Source organism: Canis lupus, chromosome 8 (genome assembly GCF_048164855.1).
Source record: "Canis lupus baileyi chromosome 8, mCanLup2.hap1, whole genome shotgun sequence".
NCBI classification, from domain to species: Eukaryota; Metazoa; Chordata; class Mammalia; order Carnivora; family Canidae; genus Canis; species Canis lupus.
The window spans coordinates 13,034,845-13,051,373 of NC_132845.1; the positions used below are offsets into that span (position 1 = coordinate 13,034,845).

At 35.0% G+C, this 16,529-nt stretch overlaps 1 long non-coding RNA gene across 1 annotated transcript; it reads right to left on the reverse strand.

Annotated features, from left to right (window-relative positions):
* Nucleotides 1-4,890: 4,890 nt before the first annotated feature.
* Nucleotides 4,891-15,993, reverse strand: LOC140637540 (uncharacterized). The gene is made up of 3 exons (XR_012034634.1): nt 14,964-15,993; nt 14,784-14,879; nt 4,891-5,206 (listed from the first exon to the last, which is right to left on the reverse strand). It is a non-coding gene; the product is annotated as an uncharacterized lncRNA (long non-coding RNA).
* Nucleotides 15,994-16,529: the final 536 nt, after the last annotated feature.

Here is a 16,529-nt window from a genome sequence, read left to right on the forward strand (position 1 = left end):
TTCCTCTTTATCTAGCATCAAGAACATTGTGGTATTTCAAACATGGAGTATGATATTAAATAGACATTAAAAATAAATCATAATATAATGTAATATAGGTTACAATAAAAGAAATATAGTATGAATTAAGTGCAGGCTAAGCTGCTATGACAAGACTCGAAAATACAGGGATACAAACCACATACAAATGTGAGAAGATAAATAGTTTGGGGTTCATGGGACAATATGTAGCTTCCATCTCTGAGTCCTTGCTGGCTGTTTTAGATTTCATTACCTTCCCATCAAAAGAAAGGAAGGAAAAAAAGCCAGAGGTATGGATCCATATTCAATTTTAGGGGCACAACTGGAAAGTAGCATACATTAGTTCTGTTGACAACTCATAGATAAAACTTAATTACATGGCCTCTCGGAATTGAATGGGAAGCTGGAAATGCCGTTGTAGGCTGGATTTCCATGTTTATATACTAGAACATGAGAGTTCTACTAATTAAAATATACCTATTAATAATGAACATTGGGAGAATAAAATAGTAGTCTCTGCTCCGAAGTATAATGGGAACATCCAGTAGGTGGTTGAGACAGTGGGGAGTGACATACCTTCATGAGAGAAAAATCTCCATCCTACCCCAAAGAAGTGATATTAAACTTAAGAGAGACAACAATGGCGCCTGATGATTAGAGACTAGAGGAAAGGGAGTTCTGCAGACAGGGAAAACAACCTATGAAAAGACCATGAAACAACAGAAAGGGCAATTACACAAACAGCAAAACAAATGTAAGAAAGTGGCAAAGGATGACTCTGGAAAAATGTAAGCAAGGGTCAAGTTGCAAAATGGCTTTGTTCTTCATCTTAGGAACTACAGAGAGGCATAAGACAGTTTGTATTAAGGGAAAACATTCAGAGATTTTTGTTTTTAAAGAGTAGCAATTTTAGTAAGGGTAGGAAATGAATGGAGAAAGCCTGAATGGAGCAAGGGGAAGCAAGTAGTTTTGCAGTAATCCAGGTAGAATGTTGTCGGCTAGACTATGATGACAGTCCCAGGAATGGAACGGAGTAGATATAGGCACTATGAGATATGAGATAGGGCTTAGTGATTTATGACTAGACGTTGGTTCTAAGGTATAGGAAGGAGTCACAGACGCTTCCTCAGCCTCTTGCCTGAGTAGCCAGACAGCTGGTGACCATTTCATGAGCTGGAGAAATTTAAAAGAGCAGGAATTGTAAAGGTTAAGGGATGGTGAAATAATTCAGTTTGAAATCACTAACTTTGAGGTACTTTGAAACATTTAGGCAGCTATTTCAAAAGGCTTTGGGGCAGACTTCTCAGCTCAGGAGATAAGTCTAAGCAGAAAATATAGATCTTACTGATGTGGATCAGGCCGAAAGAGAGGGTTTAGACAAAGCTAAGAGAACATGACTATTTAAGAAAATTGCAGAAGAGATCAGCAAGGAGAGAGACTCCAGAGAGGTAGGAGTAAAAATAGGGAAGGCTATGGAAATCAAGTAAGAGGGAGTTGTTACTGTATCCAACGCTGTTGTAAGAGGTAGGTCTCAGGTAAACTAGGGTTAGATTGGTAACGAGTAGGTTGAAGGAGGAGAAGGACCGAAATATTTCTAAGAAATTTAGTGGCATATAGGGAGAACATTTTGGTTATAACCATATTGTCATTGAGCCCTAAGGCATTGAGGAAATCGATGTGGCATCCAGGTTCATATATCTAAAGAGGTGTGACTGCAAAGAGTAAGGGCAAAAGAGAGGAAAATTATGATTTTTCTTGTTGTTGTTTGTTTTAGTTGTGAAGCTTAATTGGAGAAGTTTTCATGGGATAAGGATGTGTTGAGATTACATAGAACTGTATCGCCAAAGCCTTTAACTATGAAAAGTCTCCGGGCTTTTGTGCACATTATTTCTTTGGTCTTATTTCTTTTGCTCACCTTCACAGCCCGCCTTTCCCATTTCACATAAAAACGGAGGAGAAATTGTTCCTGAAGGTGACATGGGGGTTCAGGTCTTCTCTAGATGACTCTTATGTTTATAAAATAATAATACATTCATTAAGTGTGTGCTAATTAATTTGCCAGGCACTATGCAAAACACTTTTCAAGTATTATCTCTTTTAATCTTCATAACAATTCTATGAAGTGTTTTTTCTGTATTTTGCTTTTTGGGTTTTTTGTATGTTTTGTTTTTTGTTTGTTTTTGTTTCATTTTACAGTTCAGAAATTGCTGAGGGTCACATAGTGGATCAGAACTTGAGACCAGACAGTCTGAATAAAAAATCTGGAGTACCCTAAACTTAGATTAGTAGAATCATAAACTGTTAATCCCTAAGTTTTGTGTTTGTTGAATGTTGAATTCAAATGTCAAATTTGAATGTTGTTTCAGGATAGTTTTTACACTTAGAATGAAACATTTCTTCCTCAAGCAGAACATTTTTGTTTTGCTTTGGTTATCGTTCATCAGCATGGAACTAAAATGAAAATGATCAAGCTCTTTTATGATCATGACAAATTTTTACAGTAAAAAAGCATATATGTAAATAAGTATGTATGTAAACAAGAATATACAAGTATATATGTATAACACATAACAGCAAGTTTGGTAAAACTCGTTTTTCCTGACCGATTCTAGCCATTTCAAAACAAAGTCAGAAGACTTTGAACACTCATATACTTGAACATGTTCCAGTTTCCGAACAGTCATGACAAGGAGATATCTTCTTCATTGCATTATTAGCTGAGAACTGATAGTTAACAAAATTAGAAATTTTTAGAAATGTGAGGGTCCATATATGATATATAGCAATGATTATGACTGAAAATCCTAGAGAAACCATGTGGCACTGTTTGGAAATTGAGAGTAAACTCTGACCCAGTGTTTCAGAAATCAGTAAAGGGAGCTCTTTTCAGGGATAGGGGTGAAGAGGCAGGCTGAATGATGAAGCAGTCAGAAAGAGACAGAGAATCCAAACTGCTTTAGAATAAGCTCAATTTTAAATGTATGTAATAAAGTTACAACAATAATGTAGCTCAGTAATGCAGTCTTAAAATGCAGCAAGCCAATTATACTTTCATTGGAAATTTCATGTCCTTATAATAAGGTTTGTTCTTTATTTTAGGGCTTTATTGTAAGTAGAGACGAGTTGGCTTTTTATTACCTGCGTCCATCTTTGGCTATTAAAAAAACAAAGAAACTTATAATGTGTGTGAGTGTGTGTGTGTGCATGATAAGCACACATATTCTCCAAGAACTTACTATGTCCGATTATTCCTTTACCTAATCATTTTCTCAAAGAGAGTCCTCATTTAAAAAAAAAAATTGGATTAAAAAAATAACATTATAAAAAATAACATGTATCAGTATGTTCTCAGACATCATTTCTTACTATTCCATGTATCATTTTTTCCTCATGCCATGTATCATTACACATCGTGTAACCTGTATCATTTGCATATTTTTCTTAAATGCATTCAATAACCATCAGAGTGAAGATTGATTTTCTTTCTTTCTTTTTTTTTTTTCCTCAAAAAGCATTCCCTTGATTCTTTTGGAAATAAACACAATGATGGATTTGAAACAGATCCAAAATTAGGTTATCAGTAATATTCCAAATTAAAGCGCCATCTAGAAATTGATGCCATTTGGGAGCTACAGTTTTACCATATGGTCTCTGCATATATTCATTATAAAGACATTCACATCCTCCTCTATCTTCATGATATATTTTAGGATAAAAAGTTACAAAAGCAATGACAATCGCATTCCTTTCTTATTTGTATCAACCTGCTGTATTAATCTTATTAGAATAATTTCCTTTTCCACATAACAAGAAGCTCTTCTTTCTTACCAAGGAACCAAATCTAGAAGGAATACCATTATCATCATGTCTAAATAAAAGAGTCCTTCTTGTTCTTGTCCTGTTTCCCATACCTATTAAGAAGACTTTTGATTTTTCTGCATGTTCCCTAGGATGTCCTCTTGGTATTGCTGAATGTCATCTTAGGTAATTCAAAAACTCTCATTTTAATTACCTGTGTCCATTATTCATTTCCCACACTTTCCACAGAGGAGTGAAAAGAGCCTTCTAAATGTTTCTATCTTAGCTGTTCCAAAGGACACCTTGTTTAATTAAAAGAAGTATTGTCAAAAAAACACTCCCTAGGTGTTTGAAGGTATGTAGGCTTTGACAATTACCTGTCATAGATTTACTTTAATGTAATGAAAACTATATAAAAAGAATTACATTTGTTTTAAATGAGATCAATTGAAATATATGTAATTAAATCACACTAACAGTGGTATAGGTCAAAAAGTAATCTAGTTATGTTGTAAGATTTATTTCTCCACTTACTTCTTTTATAATCACTACTTTTTTCAAAAGGAAGTAATTCCTCATAGTTTAAGAACAAAATACACAGATATTTAAAAATGTATATTCCCTCCCACAACTGTCACTGACTCAGTTTTCAGTGGCAGCCTCACTTGCTTTAGTTAATAGTTAATCATTAATTAGTTAATAATTTCTTCTGTATTCTTCCAGAGTTTACTTAAGCATATGCAGTAAAATGAATATATGTTGTCTTTTCTCTGTTCTGCAAAGTAATATCTTCTCTTTCTTTTGATTTCCTCCATTTCTGTTATTATTTTCCCCCAAGCAACATAATGTGAATTTGGTCTCCCTCCTTTTTTTTCTTGCTTAGTTTATATATGATTTATCTGTATTGCAAACTTTTTAAAGTAGCAGCTTATTTATTTATTCATTCTACTTTTCCATTGTCTAACTCATTAAATTCCATTCTCTCTTTCCATTACTTTTCTGTTGCCATGTAACAAATTGCAACAAACTTAGCACCATACAGCAAAAATCATTTATTATTTCAAAGCTCTTTAGGTCAGAAATCCAGATAGGCTCAGGTAGGCTTCCTGCTTAGAGTTTTGTAGGCTGAAGGCAAGGGGTCTGCTGGACTGGACTGGGCTGTTTTCCGGAGGCTCTGGGACAGAATCACTCTCTTAACCCATTCAGGTTGTTAGCAAAATTCAGTTCCTTGGTGTTGCAGGCGTGAGGTTCCTGTTTGCTTGTATTTTTATTGGCCAGAGGTCATTCTCAGCTCCTCAAGGACACTCTAAAGTCCATCCAGGGCAGTTTCCTCCATCTTCAAAGGTAGTAACAGTACATCAAATTCTTGACTCTTTGAATTCCCCTTCTGCTACCAGAGAAAGGAAAATGTGTTTAAAGGTCTCCTGCAATTAGGAGAGGCACACCCAGATAATCTCTCTTTTGATTAACCAAAAGTTAAAACTGATTAGTCTCCTATAAATACACCCACAAAATAATACAAAACAAAACAAAATCTTTTTATAATAATATAACATAATCAGAGCAAGAGCTCTCATTTTGACAGTCTCAGGGTTTAGGGAGGAAAAGCTTGGGAGGCCATTTTGGAATTCTTCCTGCCATGATTATTTATTACTTCTCTAATATTTTCTTTGTTTTGTTGTATTGTTATTTTGAAAAATTTTAGTTGAATGCTAGATTCACTTGTTTCCATTTATGTTTTCATTGATGTTAGTTTTTATGGCTCTAAGTTTTCCTCTAGAAGCACTTTTAGTAATACCACATACATTTGAATATGTAATACGTTCTTTTTAAATGTAATTATTTCATTTTATATATATATATATATATATATATATATATTTAAAGATTTATTTATTTAGAAAGAGTGAGCATGCCAGCAGAGGGAGGAGCAGAGGGAGAAAGACATGCAGACTACATGCTGAGTACAGAGCCTGATTCAGGACTTGATCTCACTACCCCGAGATCAGAACACAAGGTGAGGGCAGCCCAGGTGGCGCAGCGCTTTAGCACCACCTGCAGCCCAGGGCGTGATCCTCGAGTCCTGGGATTGAGTCCCACGTCGGGCTCCCTGCGTAGAGCCTGCTTCTCCCTCTGCCTGTGTCTCTACCTCTCTATCTCTCTCTCTCTCTGTCTCTGAATAAATAAATAAATAAAATCTTAAAAAAAAAAAAAAAAGAATCCAAGCTGGAATCAAGAATCGGATGCTGAAACAACTGCACCACTCAGGCTCCCTTAATTCTTTTATTTTATATTTCTTTTTGACTCAAGAATGTTACAGACTTTTAAATTTATAGAACATTTTTTTTCTTTCATATTTTGTCAATAGTTTCTAAGCTTGTTCTCTGGCTCTGCATTGCGGTGAGAAAATACTGTCAGTATTATATCTACATATGGAAATTTATTGATTATAGATTGTACCATAATAAAACCTCAACACATTTAAGGGAGAGATCTTCAAGGAGAGATAGCATGAAAGGGCTTGTTTCCCCAATTTAATTCTTACAAATCTGTAAGAAATCAGATAAAAATTTTTAATGAATTCCTCAAGGTTAACATAAAAATGGGCTACTGTAATAGTACCAAATTGCTAGAAGAACCACATAGAAGAATTTTCAACCACTAGGAAGGTTTCCTTCATGAACCCTTGTGTTGGGTGGGCGATCCATGAGGAATATTTGGGGCAGGATAAGATAGGCAAGAATACCTCCATTGGGCTTCAGGGTGGAAGAAAAACAAGAGCAGCTATAGTAGAAGAAAAGGCATTAGCCCTGTCAAGATTCTACTCCCCTATCACATTTATAGAACAAAGCATTAATCTGCTGTGGAGCGTATAAAACAAAGAAGGACCCACTGAATCTATGGATAGGGAACAGACAAAAACTCTACTCAGGGAAAGACAGAAACACATTGTAAGCCTAGACCATTAGAGGTCTCCTGTAGGGAAAAGGCAACATCATTTAGAAGGTCCCAGTCATTGATATCACTGACATAGTACATGCCAAGTGCTGAAGCTAAACTGGAACAACAGGGAATAACTCTCTCACGTCATAATAAAGGATGGGGTGATTCCATTGTTCAGGCATAAATGCTATCTATCATAGTCTCTACTGCCCTATACAGTATGTCTAGTTCTCAAGAAGAAGTTATGAGAAACAAAAAGTGAGGAAAAACCAACACACTCTCAAGAGAAAAAAAATTAATAAAACAGACTTGGATATGTCTATGATATTGGAACTATCAAACAATTTAAAACAACTGTGATCAATATGTTTAAGTCTTGAGTGGAGAAGGTGAACAAAAAGCATTATTATATAAGTAACTTCAGAGAGTTGAAACTTTAAGAGATAATTAAATGGGAATCGTTAGATGTGACAAACACAATAAGAAGCTTTCAAACGGCTCATATGAGAAAAGTAACCATGAACATGAAAAAAAGTTAAAAAAATGAGCTAAAGGAACAGAGAAAAGTTAAAGATGTTAAATGTCCCACAACCCATCTGCAAATTAAATAGAATTACAATAAAAATCCCAGCTAGTATTCCTCAAAAACTGGAAGCCAATATTAAAATTTATGTGTAAGACTAATAAACCAATATGGTTTCAAACTAGAAGAACAAACTGAAAGGATTCATTATTCCCTAATTTAAGAATTTATTACAAAGCTACAGTAACCAAGACAGTGTGATCTTGAAAAGGATATACTTACAGAAAAATAGAAGAGAATAGGGAATACAGAAATACATTCAAACATATAAAGTCAATTGATATTCAACAAAAGTGCAGAAATAGTTCAACAAAGACACCGAAAATATTGGATATTCAAATGCATAAAATAAACTTCAATTAATACCTCACTCTTTATATGGCATAATAAATAACTCAAAATGGATTGTACAACTAACTCTAAAACCTACAATTATGAAACTTCTCAAAGATAAACAGGACAATGCCTGTGTGATCTTGAGTTAAACAAAGATTTTTGTTTGACCACACAAAAACATTATAAAGAAAATAAGTTGATAAAATGGCCTCCTTAAAAGTAGTAGCTTCTGTTTTTAGAAAGACAAACCACAGATTGGGAAAAAAACACTTGCAAATTATTTTTTTTTGATAAAAGACTTGTATCCATATTCTATTAAGTACTCTAGAATCTTAGTAAAGAAACAACCCAACTTAAAAAATGGACAAATGACTCAAACACTTTAGAGATGGTATACAGATGACAAATGAACATGAAAAGATGCTCAATATCATTAGGAATTGGGAAAATGCAAACTATAACAAAAATGAAATATTACTTCACACAAACTAGAGTAACTTAAAATAAAACAAAAAACAAACAAGCAAATCTGACAGTACCAAGTGTTGGAGAGGGTGTGGAGCTACTGAAACTCCCATTCATTTCTGGTGACAACACAAAATGGTTCAGACAAATGGGAAAAAAAATTGGCATTTCTTATAAAGATATCGTATTGCCTAGAAATTTCACTTGTAGTTATTTAATTGAAATTTTTTAAAAAATTGTTCAAACACAAACCTGTACATGAATGTTTTATGGCAATTTTATTATTTACCAATAATTCAAAACAAATAAAAGTTTCCTAGGTTTGGATAATGAATAAATTATTCCAAACTGGGATAGAATCATATAAGGAATACTATTCAGCAATAAAAAAGAATTTGTTGTTGACATACAAAGTTACATGGGTGTATCTCAAGTGGCTTATGCTAAATAAAAATAGCCAGATTCAAAACACTACAAACTATATGGAGTTAGAAGGAATGGCTGTTACAAGAGGGGGATTTTGTGTGTGCGTGTATGTGTGTGTGTTGGAATCGTTCCATCTCTTGATACAATGGTCTTTACAAAACTGCATGCATTTGTCAAAATGCACAACAATGTGAAAAAAATGACACTTTTTCTCTATGCAAATTATATCTGGACAAACAATGGAAAGAATAGTATTCCAGTTATTACACAAGAGACAATTAGGAAATTTACTCTATTTCTACCTTCTTTCTTTCTTGTTTTCCCAGTTTGTATATAAGTTGTCTTATTGCTGAATTATTATCAGTTAAGTACTTAGGTACTATTTACATTAATTCTGTCAGTATTCTCCAAATTTGTTTAAATATTAGTTCTTCATTTGAATATATTCAATTTTCACTACACATTTGCTATACAGTACTTCCAGTTATAGAATTTCTTGGTTGGGGGATCCCTGGGTGGCTCATCAGTTTGGTGCCTGCCTTCAGCCCAGAGCGTGATCCTGGAGTCCTGGGATCGAGTCCCACGTTGGGGTCCCTGCATGGAGCCTGCTTCTCCCTCTGTCTATGTCTCTGCCTCTCTCTCTGTGTCTCTCATGAATAAATAAATAAAATTTAAAAAAAAAAGGAATTTCTTGGTTGGTTGAAATGTGAACTCCAGTAATTTTCTCAAGGTTACAGAAATAGTATTACCTGACGTCTTTCATACTAAAAACTGTAGCTTTGTACTCTTTCTGATGACTCTCCTTTGTTGGTTGCCACTGTTTTCTGCCATTTTTCTTGCAGTATCTTTGTATCAATTTTTGCCAGTTTCCATTTTTCTTTTACTAATTCTTACTGAATGATTTGAATTTTCCTACACTGGTTACTTGGAGTTCATTCTTGTAAAAGAAAAGGGAGCAGGGTAGCCTTCTAGGGTGTGTAACCTAGAGGTTCTCTTCTCTGCTGTCCAGAGATGGACAGCTACTCATCAGTATGGCTCTATTATATGATTCCTGATGTCTCTCTTTCTTCCATCCAAACCAACTCTGGGACGGCATTTGTTACAAATGTGCTCACACTACTTTTCTCACTTTTTATTTCAAACAAGGAATCTGGCTAGAATTTCAGATGAGTCCTTAACCTTGAGAAGCAGAGTTTTACCAGTACATTGTGAAGTCTGCCACCACTAAACCCTTTCCTATTTTCTAAGCTTCTTTATTTCTAATATTCCCACATGCATTTAGTTCTTTAGCTGCTTTTTAGGAACTCTATGTCCTTTTAGAAGTAGATCATATATTTCCTAGGTTCTCTGAAAATGAATTTTACATATTTTTACTGTTGTTTGTGTACATTTCCTGGGAGGAAAGGAGGAATAATGCTGATTTAGAGTCATATTGACTAGTCATGCAGTTTTAGTCTAGTGAAGTTAATATATGTTTTCAGATGTGGAAGGCCAAACATCGAAGATGCTTTAGTTCAACTGTACCATTACTAACAGTTTCCCATAACCCCCACAACATCATCCACTGTGTTCTTCAAATTTGATTACAAGAAAAACTATGAATATTAAACAGCAGCTTTTTGTTGGAGCAAAACTAAAACAATCTGAAGGAAGAAATTTCTTGTAGATATTTTTCTGGTATAATTTCTTAGAGGAAAATATTCTCTCTTCTTTTCTTTTTGTCATTGATTTCTTCTTTCAATAAAAAAAAATTTAGGTTGGCAGAAACATTTTTCTTACCTTCAATTGATTAGATTATCAATATGCTCTTTTATAGTCAATGGATTATTTATTTATTCCTGGTTTTCCCCTTTCTAGGTTAGAATGTTTAATGCAGTTCTAGCAAGAAAATGCTTACCTTTCTCTCAACCTTCTGGTTTCCTTAGAGGATTTGGTACAACACTGAAATGTGATTGGCAATATCTATTCTCAGGGACCTGCCTCTCTTTTGAAACAAACAATGGGTTAGGCAGTCCTCTGAAGTGTACAGGCACCACTCCAGGCTATTATTTTGAATAATCTGCTCTGGCGCAGGAACACTCATGCAAGGTGTTGAATGTCTTAAAATATGCGGTGCTACATGAGTGCCTACAGCACCTCAGGGTAAAAACTGAGCCCAGTATAAGAATGAATGATGGAGCCTTTGTGTTTTTCTCAATGTTCAGGCAGGTGTGTTGGCATTTACACATGCCTATGTGATGTAGCATTCAGACAGAGATAAAACTCTTTGATGATTATACATTTCTACTGTACAAAGAATTCATCACCTTGCTAAGACAGTTTGCTTCTAATTGTTATGTTGTTTCTTCCCCTCTCACATTATCTTGTTTTATGGGAGAAGTGATTTTTACAAAGCTACATTTGCTTTACATTTAATTTTGCAAATATGCAACCAAATCAAAGGAAACTGCAGCACACTCTCATGTTTAAAGTGAAAATACACACTGATGTCTAAAGAAGAAAACCGACAAGATTCACTTTGGAGGAGAATCCAATGTCAATGCATTCTTGGACTGAGTAATTTTCATAACTAGATTATATTATTAAATTGAAGGAGTTTGCAAGATTTTCTGATGAAAAATATGATTAAATATGCATGTGGGAAGTTGGGGGGGAGTTGGTGCATGAAGTGGAGGAAGAAGTAAATATGAATGCAGGAAAGAGGTAAGATAATCATACTCAAATGAAACATGGAAAGAAACAAGGAAGTCATTTTATACTAAAGACCATACTTCCAGCAAATTGCAACTTAGCAATGCAGGCATAAATTCAGCAACACTGATTGCACATTTATAACATAAAAGACTGTAACTGATGTTGGAGTGTATTTTGAAAAAAAAAGAAAGAAAGAATAAAAGAAAAAAAGAAAGATATTGTTTGATCCTTGAGAAAATGCCAAACTAATGAAGGCAAATTACAGAAATAGCCAAACATAATACAAAGTAGGAACATCTTTTTTAAAGAACAAAAGAAAAAGGATGCTTTATTTGTGCTCATTAGTATCACAGAATGTTTCTAGAATGTGAGATTTGAGTGGGATATTTAAAAGATCTGACCTGCCTTTTATTTATTATTTATTTATTTATTTATTTATTTATTTATTTATTTATTTATTTATTCATTCATTCATTCATTCATTCATTCGAGACAGAGAGACAGAGAGAGAGAGAGGCAGAGAGAGAAGCAGGCTCCATGCAGGGAGCCTGACGCGAGACTCGATCCCAGGTCTTCAGGATCACGCCCTGGGCTGAAGGCAGGTGTTAAACCACTGAGCCACCCAGGCATCCCATGCCTATCTTTTAAGCCATTTCTCCTACTTTTAGCCATTTCTCTCCAGACACTTTCCACTTTAGCTCTTCCGGACTTGTTTCTGCATCTAACTACATTCTCTCTTACCCCAGAGTTTATTTTACACAAGGTAGATCATCTGCTTAGTGAAATATTACTTCTCTACTGTTTTATCTTACACCATAGTCTTTGTAAGGATTATTTAGTTTATACATATTTAAAAAGTATTTAGATTTAGAACAGTATTTGGCACAAAGGAAGAACTCAATGTTCCCTATTATTACTAATAACATTAAAATCAGCGTTAAAGTTATTTCAGTGTTATATTAACTCTCAATGGATATATGTATCCAAATTTCTAAGAAGAGGTGGAGGAGGGGGCAATACTAGGGGCAGGTAGATTGACAGGTAGGAAGCAAATTTTAAAAAGAAACATAAAACAGGCATAAACAAGAAAATCATAGTCATTTTGGTCTGTAGCTTAGATTCCCTGTAATAGGTTTTAAAAGTATAGTTATAGCACGCTACTGTGCTATGATTGATATTTATTTTAAAAATTCAAATTACCTTAAACTCTGGTCCAGAGGCCAGACTATGGATAGTCCAATTAAGAAATGCTTTCTTCCCAATGATAAAAATAAAAACAGTTTAGCAATAAAGAATATTAATTTCAATTACCTGGGAACTTGTCCTTATGTGACTTTCTTCATTCCCCCAAAACAGAAAAAATATTGTTATCTTTATTACTTAGCTCATTGCCTACTGTAAAACTAGAACAGTTGTAGTTCAAATATACAGAAGTTTCATTCGAAGAGACTGAATTAAAAAGACCTCGATCTGCTATTTAAGTTTTTCAAGCTTTGAAGTATTCATATATCATGAGAAGAAATTAATATGTGAAACACTGATAACACAGATTTGAAATATTAAAAATAATAGTGAAATAACAGTAAATGATTTTTCATAATTTCTTAGAGCATAGGGATGAAAACAGGTTATCATATAATTTAAGTAGTCACATTTCTACTATGCCTCAGTAAATATGAAATGTAAAAAATATGTCAGACAGAAAAATAGCTTATGCTTGATTACAGTACTTAGCTAATTTTGTTTTATTTTATGTATTTATTTTTGTCTGAGCAATTCAGTTAATTTATAGAACTTTGGGAAAGAGATAAGGTTGTGTTTGAAATGCAAAGGTATAATTTTTTTTTAAAGCAAAGCATTGAATTATCAAATTGCCCTGACAATAGTTTGGTCAGCAGAGTGTTCAACAATTCATTTTCACAAACATTTCAAGTTAGCATAATGTTTGTTTACTTCATTAGCAAATATTTAAGTCCTTAGGAGTTGCAGATCTTGTGCCAGGTGCTGAGGATTCAGGATCGGTAGAACATTATCTACATTTAGTATACTTAAAATGCAGTGGGATTAAAAACTATGCCTTAATGAAATCAGGATTAAGTAGCTGGAGACAGAGATAGAGAGAGGGAAGGAGAAGTGTAGGAATACAGAGGAAGGAGCTGTTAATTCAGCCTCATAGGACCATAAGAGTTCTAATTAGAGTTGAAGTCTGCACAAGTTATTTGGTAAGATTTTGCCAAATGGGGTGTAGAAGCATAATTCAGGCACAGAAAACAACAGGAGAAAAACATGGAGGCAATAAAAGAATAGATTTTTGTGCACTCCAATACAATTCCTAGAGAAATAAGCAGTCCAGTGTGACTAAAATAGGCACTCCTGGGGTAGAGAGAAGGATGAGGTTTAAGAGTAGCTTTTAAGGACCTTGGATGACTTAATGAGTCTGTGGCAGATAGACTCTAAGACTGCCTTCTGGGATTCACAGCCTTGTGTAATCTCTTCCTCTTGAGGGTAAACAAGGCCTAGGACTTGCATCTAACCAGGAGGACTTGGCAAAGGTGATGGGATATACATGATTATGTTACATAAGATAGTAATATTCATCTTTTCAGAAGATTCCCTTGCTGGCTTAGAGGAAACAAATAGTCATGTTGAGAAGTGAGGCAGCCCCTAGCCAACAGCCAACCAGGAACTGCGAATGACATTTGGTTAACAGCCCACAGGAACTGAATACTACCAATAGCCTGGTGAACCTGGAAATAGATTTTTCCCCATTCAAGGTTCAAATCTTGAGATAGCAGCCCCAGCCTACACCTTGATTGCAGCCTTTGAGATGACCTTGAATCAAGGACACAGCTAAGGCATCTCAGAAACATATTTATTATGACGTAGTATTATTCTTGACATAATAAACGTATTGTTTTAAGGCAATAAGTTTGTGGCTACATAGTTATGCAGCTATGGATAACTAATACAGTGAAGAATTTGGAGCATATCTTAAAAGTAACAGCAAGCTAAACGTTAAGGATTTTTAAACAAGTGATCTGACATTTCTATTTTAGAAAAGAAAATCAGTGAAGAGAATGAAGAGGATGAGGGGAAACCAATGAGTAAAACACAGGGTGGAGATTACTGCAACAGTCTGGTTGAGAGATTCAGAAGTTATTATACATACATTTTTTTTTAAATTAGTAGACTATTTTTTTAGAGTGGTTTTAAGTTCAGAGTAAAATGGAAAGGGAAGTACAGAGGTTTCCCATAAAAGTTCTATCTACACATATACATACACCCCCATCCTCATCCCCCACTAGAGTAGTACATTTCTTACAAGTGAGGACCCATGTAATCATAATCACTCAGAGTCCATAGTTATTCTTAGGGTTCCTTCTTGGTTTTATACATTCTATGGGTTTGGACAAATATATGATGACATGTATCTGCCATCACAGTTTTGAAGAGTGGCAGATCATGGCATCCCAAACTACACCCCTTTGGCATGAGGATTATCTTAAGTTAAAGACACCTGAATAACAGCGGATGTCAGAATGGCATTCTAATCTTCCTTTTCTTCTTGAAAACAGGCGATACAAATTCCCATGTGAAAGATGGCCTCTCTGTCCTGGGAGAAAAGCAACCATCTCCAGTGAAGAGGAATCACAGCCAAAGAATTCTGAAAAACAAACTTTTTTGAAACAATTCTTACCTCCCTTAGCTTCCTGTATAGTTATTATTCCATAATCGCCTCTCTTTGTGTAGCTCAATAATAAAGGCACGTAGGTTTTTGCCACTTCTTTGGGTCTTCATTCCTTAAGAGGACTCCCGGGCCACTCCATTTGCACAAGTTCCTGTGCTTTTCTCCTGTTAATCTGTTTTATGTTAGCTTAACTCTCAGGCCCAGAAGAAAAAAAAAAAAAAAGAAAAAGAAAAACAGGGTAAAGGTAAAGTGCTGCCTCCCCTCCTGTATCACACAGAATAGTTTCACTGCCCTGAAGATTCTCTGTGCTCCCCCTCTGCATCCCTCCTTCCCCTCCCCACTACAGCTCTGCTCACACTGGTGACATAGAGTCTGCAGGTGTCCTGGTCTCGCCAGTCGGAGGAGCACGACACATTTACATAGTTACACACATATACGGTTGTGGCAAATTAAGAGATGTGACTGTGTGTATCTAAACGGGCCCTAAACTTTGTAGGATGACTAAGAAGGATTTTGAATATTCCAGTAGAATGCTCATCTGCTCAGCACATGGTAAACTTTTCTTCGAATATTTATGACCTAACCCCTTGTTTTTTTGTTTTGTTTTGTTTTGTTTTTTCCTAACCCCTTGTTTAAGCTAACGACATTTTCACTGCCTTTTGTACAGTCCAGAACACCACCTTATAAAAGTATAGCAGTGAATTTTGTATTAACATTAGTTTTGCATTCATCTGTCTCCGCCTGTGAGACTGTAAGCATCTTGCCAGGAGGAACTAGTCTTGCTCGTCTCTGAATAACTAGGCCTAACTTAGTACAGAGGCCAACACAGAATAAGCTCTTGTTGGGCTGTCAACGAAACTACTTACCAAAAGCACATAAGATAGGATATCTGGCAAATTTCCTAATAAGTGCATTATTTATACAAAGTGATTAAACTATTATTTCAGATTATACCTTCATAGAACCTGATATTTTCTAATTGGCTCAATTATTAAAGTGGAGCCCTGACTATGATTTGATTGGTTATAAAATGTCTTTAAAGATGTGGCCACTTCCCCACAAAAAAAAAAAAAAATAGTTCCTCTCAAAAGAAATTTAATTCTGTCTATCAGATACACACAGATCCTAAATGATTGGCCTGGGACATGGGCAACAGTGATAGGTTCCTTTCACTATGCCTCTGAAATCTTTAATGACATCAATAGTTTCAAGTTGATCCTCCTAACTATCTCAAAACTCAAATGTGCGTCATCAATAAATATTTGCTAAAGGAATGAAAGGTATTGAATGATGACTTTTCTCCCTGCCTTGACCTATTAAAATCTATATTTGGTGCACCCCAAAACAATAAATTATAAGACTGATAAAGTATTTTATCAACATAATATTAATGTTATGTCCGATTAATGTTTCGGACACTGTTTGATTCTTGGTGTATATGAATCCATTTATTGCTTAGTGGGTACTACTCTTATCCTTATTTAAAGATGAGGAGACTAAGGCACAGAACGATTGAACAACTTTTCCCAGATCAGATGGTTGATAAGTTTGGTAGTTTGGCTCCAGCATGCAGTC